Raw genomic sequence first — 14609 nt, forward strand, 5'->3', positions numbered from 1 at the left:
GGTATTAATAGACATCTACAGAACATTTCAACCTAAAACAAAAGAATACACATTCTTCTCAGCACCTCACTTCATGTTATCCAAATTGAGCATATAATCGGTCACAAAACAAGCCTCAATAGATATAGGAAGATTGAAATACTGCCATGCACCCTATCAGATCACCATGGTCTAAGGCTGGTCTTTAATAACAACAAAAACAACAAAAACGCATATACATATGGAAACTAAACAATGCTCTATTAAACGATAGCATGGTCAAAGAAGAAATACAGTAGGATATTAAGGATTTTCTAGAATTTAATGAAAATGAAAACAAAACATACTGAAACCTATGTGATGCAATGAAAACATACTGAGAGCAAAACTCATAGCACGAAGTGCTTCCAAAAAGAAACCAGAGAGAGCACACACTAGCAAATTGACAGCACAGTTGAAAGCTCTAGAACAAAAGGAAGAAGAAGCACCCAAGAGGAGCAGACAGCAAGAAATATTCAAACTCAGACCAGATATTGACCAAATAGAAACAAAAAGAACCATTCAAAGAATCAACAAAACCAAGAGTTGGTTCTTTGAGAAAATTAACAAGATTGATAAACCCTTATCCAGACTAACTAGAGGGCTAATAGGGAGCATCCAAATTAGCAAAATCAGAAAGGAAAATGGAGATATAAGAACTGAAAGTGAGGAAATTCAAGAAATCATCAGAACCTACTACAAAAGACTATACAAAACAAAGCTGGAAAATCGGGAAGAAATAGATGAATTCCTAAACAGACACCAGATACTAAAGCTAAACCAGGACTGGTAAACGATCTAAATAAACCCATAACACCTAAAGAAATAGAAGCAGTCATCAAAAGACTCCCAACCAAAAAAAGCCCAGGTACCGATGGGTTCAATTTAGAATTCTATCAGACATTATTGGTGACTCTCCAAACTATTCCACAAAATAGAATCCGATGGAACACTACCAACCTCATTTTTTGAGGCCACAATAACCCTCGTTCATATATTGTCAAATATTGACAAACAAGAATTAATGAGATTGCAAAATTTCTGTAAGGCTAAGGACACTGTTAAGAAAACAAAACGGCAGCAAACAAAGTGGGAAAAGATCTTTACCAACCCCACATCAAATAGAGGCCTAATATCAAAGGTATACAAAAAAACTCAAGAAAGTAGACACCAGAGAATCATGCAATCCTATTAAAAAATGGGGTAGAGAGCTAAACACAAACAGTTCTCAACTGAGGAATATCGAATGGCTGAGAAGCATCTAAGGAAGTGCTCAACATCATTAGGCATGAGGAAAATGCAAATCAAAACAACCCTGAGATTCCACCTCACACCAGTCAGAATAAATAAGATCAAAAATTTAGATGACAGCAAATGCTGGCAAGGATGAAGAGGAAGAGGAACACTCCTTCACTGTTGGTGGGGTTGTAAGCTGGTACAACCACTCTGGAAATCAGTCTGGCGATTCCTCAGAAAATTGGACACAGTACCACCTGAAGACCCAGTTATTCCACTTCTGGTCATATACTCCAAAGAAGCTCCAACACACAACAAAGACACATGCACCACAATGCTCATAGTGCCCTATTTATAATAGCCAGAAGGTGGAAAGAACCCAGATGTCCTACAGTAGATGAATGGATACAAAAATTGTGGCATACTTACACAATGGAGTATTACTCATCTATCAGATACAATGACTTTATGAAATTCTTAAGAAAATGGATGCATGATAATTGGATACTAACCCCAGAAAGCTCTGAACATTCAAGAAATAACTCACAGACTATATGAAGTTCAAGAGAAAACAAAGGCCATAAAAAAAGTGAAAAATCATTATGGTTGATCTTTACACACCAAGAAAACTTTGACTATTTCTTGGTTACATCTTGTTTTCCATGCACTTTATTCTCATTATAACTAGTAAGATTTTAATGCATACTATCAAACCTTTAAAAAATAAAGTACTGTCAAAAATGTATTCATATACTTTTATGCTAAAATGCTTTTAAATTTGTACATTTATCTCTGTTTTTTAGAATAAAGTAGTTCAATTAAAAAAAAGTGGAAGCCTCAGTCCTTCTTAGAAAAAAAAATAAGTAGATAGCACCCTCTCAGAGTGGGGTAAACTGGACCTTAAACCATTAATAACTGAAGAGCTAAGAAAATAGCTTTGTGGCTTTTTTTTTGTTAGTTAAAAGTCATAATGTTTAATCTTTACATACAAAAAACTTTGACTATTTAAAAGTTATGTTTTGTTTTACATATACTTTATAATATTTGTAAATAGTAAGATTTCATTGAATACTATTAAACCTTTAAAAAATCAAATACTATGAAAAATATATTCATATATATTTCTGCTTAAATGCTTTTAATAATCTGTATATCTATCTCTTTTTTAAATAAAGTTGTTCAAAAATGGCGTGATTTTGACAAAGAAAGTCTAATGCCATAATGAATTCTGGACAGTGAAAAAATATTTACATGAAATACAAACTGTCAGTGACAGACTAGCTAGTTTAATATCTACCATATACTTTTAAGGCTTCAATCTATAAAACATATTATTTATTACTAAATTATTATATTAATACACAAACAAGGTATATCAACAATTATCAAAAGTATAAACATGTGGTTTTATGAGAATGAATTCTAAATATGTATATATTATAAAAATGCATTATATTTTATTATAGAATATATTGATTATATTTATGCCAGGAAAACAATTTGTTTTTTGAAATTTATATTCTGATGTGTTGAATCATTTTATGTTATTGAAATGCTTTTCTCTTAAATATACTCTTCATCTTAAAGTCATACAATAATGAAATATTTTAGATGAGAAGAAATTATGGGACTCAGGATATGTCTGCAGTAGGCTGAGCTCCCAGATTAGCTGCACCTGCACTTTTTGGACTGAGGATGGGCCCGGGGCACAAACTAGGGGAGGTCACAACAGAAGTTCTCAATTGAAATCTGAGAAGAAATTAACCAAGTAAAACGAAAAGAACTATACAAAGAATCAACAAAACCAGGAGCTGTTTCTTTGAGAAAATCAACAAGATTGATAAACTCTTAGCCAGACTAACTAGAAAGAACAGAGAGAGTATCCAAATTAACAAAATCAGAAATGAAAGTGGAGACATAGCAACTGAAACTGAGAAAATTCAAGAAATATCAGATCCTAGTAAAAAGACAATAATAAACAAAACTGGAAAATCTGGAGAAAAGGACAAATTTATAGACATATCAGATACCAAAATTAAATCAGTATCAGATAAACCATCTAAACAACCACATAACACCTAAAAGAAATAAAAGCACTTATCAAAAGTCTCCCAAATGAAAAAAGCCCAGGACCAGATGGGTTCAGTACAGAATTCTGTCAGACCTTCATAGAAGACCTAATACCAATACTCTCCAAACTATTCCACAAAATAGAGAAAAAGGTAACCCTACCCAATTCATTCTTTGGGGACACAATTACCCTCATTCCTAAGCTATGCAAAGATCCTACAAGAAAAGAGAACTTTAGAATGATCTGCCTCATGAATATTGATGCAAAAATACTCAATAAAATTCTTTCAATAACACATCTAAATGATCATTCACCATGATCAAGTATGGTTAAATGTAATTATGCATGGATGGTTCAATATATAGCAATCCAACAATGTAATTCATCATATAAACAAATTCAAAGAAAAAAAAAACCACATGATCATCTCACTAGATGCTGAGAAAGCATTTGGCAAAATTCAACACCCCTATCTATTAAAAGTCTTGGAAAGAGCAGGAATCCAAGCCCCATACCTAAACATAGTAAAAGCAATATATAGCAAACCAGCAGCCAATATAAAACTAAATAGTAAGAAACTTAAAACAATGCCACTAAAATCAAGGTCTAGACAAGGCTGTTCTCCCCCCCCCCTACTATTCAATATAGTAGTGTAAGTCCTGGCCAGAGCAATTAGACAACAAAGGGAAGTCAAAGAGGTACAAATCAGAAAGGAAAAAGCAAAAAAAAAAAAAAAAATCACTATTTGCCAATGATATGATAGTATACTTAATTGATCCCAATAATTCTACCAGAGAAATTTTACAGCTGATAAACAACTTCTGCAAAGTTGCTGGATATAAAATTAGCTCAAACAAATCAGTAGCCTTTCTCTACTCAAAGGATGAACATGTTGAGAAAGATATACACTTTTCACAATAGTCACAAACAACATGAAATACCTTTGTGTGACCCTAACTAAGCAAGTGAAAGATCTTTATAAGAAGAACTTCAAATCTCTGAAGAAGGAAATTGAAGAAGATCTCAGAAGATGAAAAGATTTCTCATGCTCATAGATTAGAAGGATCAAAATTGTAAAAAGGACCATTTTGCCAAAAGCAATCTACAGATTCACTGCAATTCCCATCAAAGTTCCAACTCAATTCTTCATAGAGTTGGAAAGAACAATTTGCAAATTTTCCTGGAATAACAAAAAACCTAGGATAGCGAAATCTATTTTCAACAAGAAAACTTCTGCCGGAATCACCATTCCTGACCTCAAGCTGAATTACAATCAATTGTGTTTAAAACCGCATGGTATTAATACAGAGATAGGTAGGTAGATCACTGGAACAGAATTGAAAAACCAAAAATAAACCCTCCACATATGATCACTTGATCTTGACAAAGGAGCTAAAATATTCATTCAATGGAAAAAGGACAGCCTCTTCAACAAATGGTGTTGGTTTAACTGGCAGTCAGTAGCCAGTTAAATGAAAGATAAGAATGAAAGTTGATGCATTCTTATCTCTTCTATAAAGCTCAAGTGCAAGTGGATCAAAGATATTCACATAAAACCAGGTACACTGAAACTATTTGAAGAGAAATTGGGAAAAAGCTTAGAAAACATAGACACAGGGGAAAATTTCCTAAACAGAACACCAGTGGCCTATGCTCTAAGATCAGGAGCCAATAAATGGAACCTCATGAGATTGCAAAGTTTCTGTAATATAAGGACACTGTCAAGAAAACAAATTGGCAGCCAACCGACTGGGAAAGGATTTTTACCAATCCCACATTTGATAAAGATCTAATATCCAAAATATACAAAGAATTCAAGAAGTTAGACACAAGAGAATCAAACAAGCCTATTAAAAATGGGGTACAGAGCTAAACAAGAAATTCTCAACTGAAGAATATTGCATGGCTGAAAAGAACCTAAAGAAATGCTCAACATCCTTAGCCATTGGGGAAATGCAAATCATTACAACCCTGAGATTTCACCTCATACCAGTCAGAATGGCTAAGATCAAAAACTCAGATTACAGCAGATGTTGCCAAGGATATGAAATAAGAGAAACACTCCTGCATTGTTGATGGGGTTGTAAGCTGGTACAACCACTCTGGAAATCAGTCTGGCTGTTCCTCAGAAACTTGAACATAGTACTACCTGAGGACACAGCTATTCCACTCCTAGGCATATACCCCAAAAATGTTCCAACATGTAATAAGGACACATGCTCTACCATGTTCATAGCAGCTTTATTTATAATAGCCAGGAGCTGAAAAGCACCCAGATGTCCTTCAGTATAGGATTTGATCAGAAATTGTGGTACATTTACACTACTAAGCTATTAGAAGCAATGACTTTATGAAATTCCTAGGTAAATGATGAAACTTGAGAATATCATCCTCAGTGAAGTAACCCAGTCACAAAAGAAAATACATGGTATTCAGTCCCTGATAATTGTATACCAGCCCTAGGAAGCTCTGAATATCCAAGAAACAACTCTCAGGTCTTATGAAGCTCAAAAATAAGAAAGGACAAACTATGGAAGCCTCAGTCCTTCTTAGAAAAAAAAGAAAGAAAAAGAAAACAGAAAAAAATGTGTATTCAACATATATTATTATATAACAAATTTTGTGAGCTATAATAATGTTTTATGAAGAAAACTTTAAAAACTTACATGAAAACAACAAACTGTATTTGCCTTGAATTGCTCTCTAACCCTTTACAGTACATGCATCATTCCTGGGTCCAAGGAAAAGGAGAAAGGAGATCATGAATCACGAGTCCCAAAGGTGAAATCCAGGCATTCCAGTTTTGACGGTTTGGCAGTTTTCTGATTACTTTGCCATGGAAGCCTAAGGCATCACTCTTCTCTTGATAGCTCTGGGATGTGCTTGCATCTATACAGAGAGAAAACAAATGGACTTTTAGAACTCAGACAGAATTTGAATCCATCCCATTTTAGTCTTTTCACGAGATTTACACCTCCAGTGATGTAGGTCGCCTTGTCTCTGCTTCTATAGTTTCTTGCACTCATGATCTATATATGATGCTAGTGCCTTGAATGCTTTAAAATAAACAAAACTGTGCAAGATCCCTAAAAAAGAGGGAAATATGTAATTATAGAAAAGTTTAGATTTCAAGCATTTCTGTTATACATAAGCAACTGATGTATATAAGTTAAGATACATCTTCAATTCACTAGTTTCTATGACAAAATTCACCAACTTGAAGGCACCCAGCTTTTCATAAACAATCTCAAACATAGCGTAACCTTAACTGGGAGCCTGTGGTGACCTCTGTCTAGTGAGTAGAAGCTTTTCTAGCAAGGCTAAATGGGACACGAAGCTCACTCTTCGCTTTTCTCAATTTGTTAATGTAGAATTTCAGTTTGCTCTGTTTTAACCAAAAATTCTCCTTTTCCTTTTATCTTTTCTTTTTTTTAAAGTTATATAGCCTCTGTGAAAAGTGGAAGACTTCGTAACTACATAATGGCTTCATCAACAAATAAGAGCCTGCTTCCTGCAGAGAAGCCACAAGTATGTTGAAAGGCCCTGGCTTTCAGCAGGATGTACAAAGATCTCCATTCCAGTCTCGTTTGGACCATTTCCCCTTCTTTGTGGTGGCAGTGGTTGTCTGGCTGTGTGGGTGCACATTTAAAACACATCTTACAGATTTTTTAATAATGCATTTTTTGGGAAAAAGAGAAACCATTTTTCCTACGCTGTGAGCACTCCAAACACTTCTCTCATGATTTATCGGTTTTTTATTTCCCCTTCAGTAATATATGACTGATTAACTGGTGGTAAAAAGAGATTTTTGAAAAAGAAAAAAATACCTTAAGTGTACTGTTGGTAGGCACCAAACTATTTTGAATTCATTTATTGTGACTAATATTTGACAAACTAATATCTCAAGTGGAAATGTTCAAGGCAGGTTAAAAGAATCCAAACTCATTTACTGTATAGGTGCTTCTTCTGGTTATATTAGGTACTTAATATTAACTTGTTCATTTACTCTCAGTCTCCATTTGATACACTCAGCAGTGGGGGAGCTCTGGCTCTGAAACCATTACCATCCCCAGCACACACACAAAAGGATTCTTCTAGGTCAGACATTACAGAGGGCAAGTGTCCCGAGGACTGTTGTGACCTACTTATGCTGCTGATATGATTAGATGATGAGTGGAAATGTTTCCCTGGAGAGCCTGCTCCCATCTGTGTCTTCACGGCAACCGGGTCATCATCGAGCAACAAGCCTCTTCTCTACCAGTTCCGTTTGTTTGTTGTTTCAAAAGTCAGTTCTGTAGCCTTTTGTAAATTCTTTCAAGGATAATATTGACACATTAAGAGACATTTTCTGTGGCTGCTTCATGGTATGTCTAACAGGTAGATTTAAATAAATCATTTCTGTTTTTAATTTCCATAAGTCTACATGAATTATCTTGCCATTTACCTTGTAAATATTATCTTTTTCAGCATCTCTGTCTGTCTCTGTCTCTGTCTCTCTCTCCCTCTCTTGAGTGCAAGCATACTTTCTGTCTCTCTCTCTTTGTTTTTATTTTTTATTTTTTGGCACACACATGTACACATACACAAAAAAAAAAATACAAAAACATCAAAGCCTTTAAGTGTAATGCATTTATGACTCTCAGTGGTATTTCTTAGTGAAAATCTCTATAGTTAGGGAAATCATTCCTTATTCATTTATATTACTCAAATTCATGTATACCATTGTTTTGTCCCATTTTATCAAATATTAAGAATAAATCTTTACCCTCTGTAAGATTACATCTCATCTAAATAATTATAATTTATCAATTCCCCAGTGTCTAGATTGTTAGCAGAGTGTTTGTAGACATGACATTTTCTTTTGTTCTTATTTCTTTTTTATTTGTGAACTTCAGTCCTTCGTGAATGCCAGCTTCCTGATTTCATTACTAAAACTTCAGTATTCCAATTTAGGCATGGCAAACACTTCCACACAATATTTGACCCACTAGTTTTAAGATGCTACATTCACCATCATAAAACATCTTGCCAAAGGAACAGGCAAAGTGTTGCCATCCACCTAAAGAGGTTTTAAAACCTCGCTGAGAACTAATATCATAAACATGATCCCTTACATTTTACCAGGTTAAACTCTCACAAGGACTTCATACTTATAGCCAAAGTTTGTGCATTCACTGATAACATAAGGGAGTTCAAGGTCCTGGAGGAAGTCTTTGATTGTAGAACTGACTATAATGCACACATCCTGCTGGCAGAGGCCTTCTTCTCTGTAGAACTTCAGTCACGGCCATGGTAATATTGCAGAAAGCAGATGCCACAATGATCCAACTGCTTCCCACCATTGTTTCAAACTTCAGCCCACATTTGCAGCGCTCTGTCATATGTGAATCACATATATACACTACTTCAGAAAATATTCCTCTCTGTCCTGCAATTTGTGTTGTCTTATAGGTTCACACATCAGAAGGAACACTGAGAGGAGCTGCAGCCAAGAAGTGCACACAAACAAAAGATGAAGTTGGAACTCAAGCCCAGACAGGTTTGACAGACATGACAATGTCTAGGTAGGACTTTCTTTTTTACCGGAGAAGTATAGGTTGGACTTCAACACCGTTAGCGAAATTGAGCATTTTCTTTCATAGATGCATGCTTTAAATTTGTGCTCTCAGAGACACAGCTGTTAATATTTCAAAGATTGTGTCTTGGTATTAGAAACTAGACTCAGTGCTTCTGTATATTAGAGAAAGTTACCCAAAAACTTCAACCTACCTGGACTTCAAAACACTGTCATAAAGATCTATCTTCCCTGTTCCTGTAATTTACAATTATAAATAAAAGATTAAATCAATGATCTCACCATAAAAGATACACTGAGCATTCCTCTAAAAAGCATCATTATTCTTTTTCAAAAATGTATGGCTTTAAAAACCTTTTCAGTTTTCTTGATGATTTTCACCAATTGACCAGTAATCAAAACAGTAAAAATAGTTCAAGTAACTTTATAATGTTGCTCACTCAGGGAAATTACAAAATATTTCCCCTTGGATGCCAGCTTGTCTTTGTTTTAGGAGTGTGATCCAGCTCCCAGTTAAAGAATTCTGGCTTTTCTTTTGAAAAGTACTTATTTGCCTCCTGACTGCGATCATGTGCTTTCAATTTCTTTTGCATTTCCCCACTTACTTTCTACAGCATTCTTTTATGGCTGAGCGACTGCCTGGCAAAATCGGAACTGAACCACAGTATGTAATTAAGTTCTTTGCACAATGGAAGTTAGTCATCGGCAGGATTACACCACTGAGTCTGCATGCTGCCAGGGTGGGGGTGGGGGGAGAACGGCACAGTGAGCTCTCCTACAGCTGCTGTCCTGAAGCCTGGCAGTGAGTCCCTCCTTCTGTCCTGATGCCTCGACAGGGATTCTCCAATAAATCGTTCCTCTAATTGAAAACAAATCCATGTGAATTAGCATCTTATTCCTTTCGTATTTTCATAGATATTTTTATCTGATAACAATTCTGAATAACTACCAAAAATTCTCAGTAGCAGAGTTTAACAATTGGAACTGTTATTGTTCATAGCTTAGAAAAATCACCACAAAACATGAAAGTACTCTTAAAGACGATGGAAAAAAATGCATTTTCTTTAATGTAATGTAAACTTAGCAGTAAATGCAACAAAATATAGTAGGGAGTACTTAAATATCCTTGAATATACGTCATTTCTTTAAAATATGATGTGTGTATCCCGCAGTGATTTAAAGACTGTTCTAGAGAGGCTTGAGAGATGGTTCAGCAGCCTAAGACACCTGGAATTCAGTCTTAGAATCTAAGTACAGTCCACAGTTTCTAAAAGGTTGAAGGAGAAAATTGAACTTTCAGTGGTTTTCTGCACTAGCACCACGGGATGTGTATACCTCCTCTCAACAACACCCTCACACTGTCAAATGCACACAAAATAAAAGAAAATGTAATAGACAAACAACACAATCGAGCAGTTTTAACATATGATGGAAAATTCAATTTTAACTTCATGATCAAATATGTATCTAGAAGAAAAATAAAATAAAATGAAAACCCATTATGTTCCTGAAAAACATAGTAAATGACAGGACTAAGATAACTCAGTCATGCTTGCTTGACTGTGTGAGTAAGGGTACCTGCATTTCATCCTCAGTACCCACACACACAGGGAATAAGCCATGTGGTAACCCCAATGTTGGAGAGGTAGAGAGAAAAGAATCCCTGAAAGTCTTTAAGTGAGCAGCCCATGAACCGGGTTCCACTGAGAGACACCATCTCAAAAAAACCCAACCATTTGTTTTGTAAAATAAAGTCGTTTAAAAAAAAAAAAAACACCCAACCAACCAACCAGCCAGCTAGCCAACAAACCAACCAAAAACTAACAAATCAACCAACCAACCAACCAAAATAAAATAAAATAAAATAAAATAAAATGCAAAACAAACAAACAAAAGCCAGGTAGAGGGATCTAAACCTCTGGCTTATACATACATGCACACACTCCTGCACACACATAATGCAATCCATACTTGCAAAAATAATGCAATAAGAAAACACATTAAGTATGGCTTTCTTAACAATTTCTATTCAAGAAGAAATGCTGCTAATATTTTTTGAAAGAAAATGTAATTAGTATTTTCAAAACTCTACAAGGTGCTTTTGAATATGATTAAAATATTGTTATGGGTTTCTAGATGAGGGACAGCTGATGACAAATTATAACCCACAAGAAAACATAAGTTTGAAAATCATAATGAAATTCGGTATTTTTGTGCCTGCAGTCATTTTTGATATAGTAAGGAAAAGGCTTTTATAAAGCACTCTGCTCTGAGACTCCTATTCTGACCTAGACCCAAAAGCATCTCACCTGTGCTCTGCTCTAGTAATGTCAAAATTCTAGCTCTTAGACTGAGCGTCACCAGACATTCTCACCTGAACTTTGTACAGTCACAGACGGGGTTCTTATATCACTGCCCTGTGTGCCCAGCTTCCAGACAGAATTTGTTAATACTCTCTGTTTACTATGGTGTCTTTTGACTTCTTGGTTTAGAATCAGATGACTGTGGCTATATAGAATGTTTCTCTAGATCTTTTATCCTACTTCACTGGTCTGTATATTTGGACTGGAGCCAGCACCTTGTTGCTTTTATTGCTACAGTTCTGTGATACAATTTACTGATCTCTTTTCACAGCAAAAGAAGTGATTGTTGTGTTGGAGTCATATTTTGAGTGGAGAAAACCTTTGGTGTTCATTCATCTAAAAGTGAATCCAGAATACATAAGTAATTTAAAACATTTAACACCAAAATAAAACATGATTTGATCAGTAAATGGTAAGTGAAATGACCAAACACTTCAAAGATTAAGGAAATATAGCCAATAAATACACAAAATATGTTTATTCTTTTTAAAGCATGAACAAAAATTATAAATCAAAACTACAGTGAGATTCCATCACATCCCAGCGAAAACAGTTCATTTTTATCAATACAACCAGAAGAACAACAAAAACAACAAAATCAATCAAACAAACCAACCAAACAAATGAAAACTTGAAAAAGTCCAGAGAAATTTTATATACTATCATTAGGAAGACAAATTAGCACAGTTACAATGCAGCAAGTCTTAAAAACAATAAAAAACAGAAGTGCCAAAGTGATCTAGCTATACCACTCTTTTATTTATTAATCATTCCATTCATTTACATCTCAAATGATATCATGCTTCTAGGTTACCGCATCCCCATCCCATGCTATCCTGCTTCCCAGTTATCCTTTCAGCTGCCATCCCACATACCTCCCCATTTGCCTGTATGAGAGTGCTCCCCTAACCACCCATACTCTCTTGTTTTACTGCTCCAGCATCCCCCTACACTAGTGTATCAAGCCTCCCTGGATCAAGGGCCTCCCTTCCCCTTGCTGTCTGGCAAAGCCGTTCTCAGCTATATATGTATCTGGAGTATGGGATGCCTCCTACACTCTTTGTTTGGTGATCTAGACTCTGGGAGAACTGGGTGGTCAAGCCAGCATATGTTCTTCCACTCTTTTATTCTTTTTAATTTGTCAATCATTTTTTATTTTCATTTCACATGTTACTCCCCTCTTCCTGGTTTCCCCTCAGAAACCCCTTATCCATCCTCTCCCCCTACTTTAGTGAGGGTGTTCCCTCTCCCACCTACACATTCATGTCTCACTGCCCTGGCATTCATCTATGTTGGAGCATCAAGTCTTCACAGGACCAAGGGCTTCTCCTCTTTTTGGTGCCAGACAATGCCATTCTCTGCTACACATGCAGTAGAAGCCAGGGTCCCTCCACGTGCACTCTTTGACTGGTGGTTTAGTTCCTGGGAGCTCTGGAGGGTTGATATCATTGTTCTTCCTATGGGGTTGCAAATCCCTTTAGCTCCTTCAGTTCTTTCTCTAACTCCTCCACTGGGGTCCCTGTTCTTGGTCCAATGGTTAGCTGCAGGCATCCATATCTGTATCAGTAAGACTCTGACAGAGACTCTCAGGAGACTACTTTTAAGTGCACACCCCTGATAATCAAAATGAGATTACATTATGAACCTTCCCATACATTTTTATCATGACAGTATACATATTAGACAAAATATAGCTTCATTAAATGTGAGGTTTGCATATATTATATATATAATGTTTTAATATGTACGAATTTTTGTAGTAATAACAGTATCATTTGATTTTCAGGAATGTGTATATAAGCAGAGAGTATCATGTTTAAGACAGATGTGAAATTGGAGGGTTCTGTTAGAGAAGAGGAAGTGTTCAGAGAAGCCATGGCTGGGAAACTGAAGATATTTGGGGATAAAGTTAGTCTATTCAGATTTTATGCACATATGAAAGTATCACAATGAAGCCATTATTTTGTAACCTAACATACATTAAAAATTATAGGTAATGTATTACCTTACAATTTATAAATTACAAAAATGTTCTTCCTTAATATTTTTCCTGTAACATTTGTATTAAAATGACAATCACATTAGAATCCTGATCACAGGGAACCAAGCAGAAGATGGAGGAGCACTGTTATCAGCATCTTAGAGATCATACTAGGTTAGGCAGCATGGAGACCATGGATACACAGAACCTTCAGGGTAAAATGCCTGCAAACACAGACATATTTGTGTCTCTGTGGAGAAGGGAAGCTAGATTGCCCCTCATGGGGATCCAAAGTCTGTTGAGATGGATGTACAAAGAAAGCATTGTTGTCCAAGACAGATTCTGGAAGCCACTCTGACCCCAAAAGGCAATGGCTCAGGCCAAGCTCCATGAGCCTCAATCATCTGCCTGATGTTCATAATCCAGGAAGTCTCAGGTGAGTACAAAGCTTGTCCGTGACGGATGCAATTCACCTGCTCACCAGTTTTGCCATCATAACATGCTCTTTAGCCTGCTTGCCCTATGTTGTCTTCACAATCAGCCACCAAGACCGTAAACTATGACTGCTAGTAAATTGAGGTCTGTGAACTTCGTTGTCTTTCCTGTGCATCTGGGCAGTGACTCAAGTTCCTGAACCTAGCGGTGTACAAGTTTGTCTCTATAATTATTAGAGTAGGAAAAGGATAAAAGCAGTTTCGTGCATTTGCAAATTGGAACTTATCAAATATTTGAAGAGCTGGATGATGTAGCAGCTCCAGCCCTCTTCACTCCACTTCTCACGTGAAATTTTTATAAAGGTCAACTGTAACCCTGTACATTCTGTGTTTTCTTATAATGTCCTCAATGCTGAGGGCATCTATGAAACCTCTGTCTAACTTACCTCAAGTGTCTGTTCAAATGGAGCTTTGATGAGAAAAGTTAAAATTCACACAATAAACTTTGAAACTACTACTACTACTACTACTACTACTACTACTACTACTACTACTACTACTAAAAATGTAGTGACATGTTGACCATATTGTTATTATCATAATGGGATAGACTCTTCATCAGTCTGAACAATGGGAGTAGCCATGAGCATTCACATAGCCATGATGGGGACAGTGAGCAGCAGGAAAATCTTGGTGAGTGAGCTGACCTCATACTGATGGTTGGAGACCTTTGCAGAATGTGAGCATCATAGTCAAGGCCTGCATCCTATATCTCAATTCTGGGTAACAGTTTGTGGATTCCATCTATACTTTTATTCTTTCTGTTCTTATCTTGAAAGAAACATTAATTCTTTTGAGAGATGAGATTATGGTGTTTCTTAAAGGCTGTTGAAGACTTCACCTCCATGAAGAATCTGCTGCTGTCTGTGAA

Source organism: Micromys minutus (genome assembly GCF_963924665.1).
Source record: "Micromys minutus genome assembly, chromosome: 7".
NCBI classification, from domain to species: Eukaryota; Metazoa; Chordata; class Mammalia; order Rodentia; family Muridae; genus Micromys; species Micromys minutus.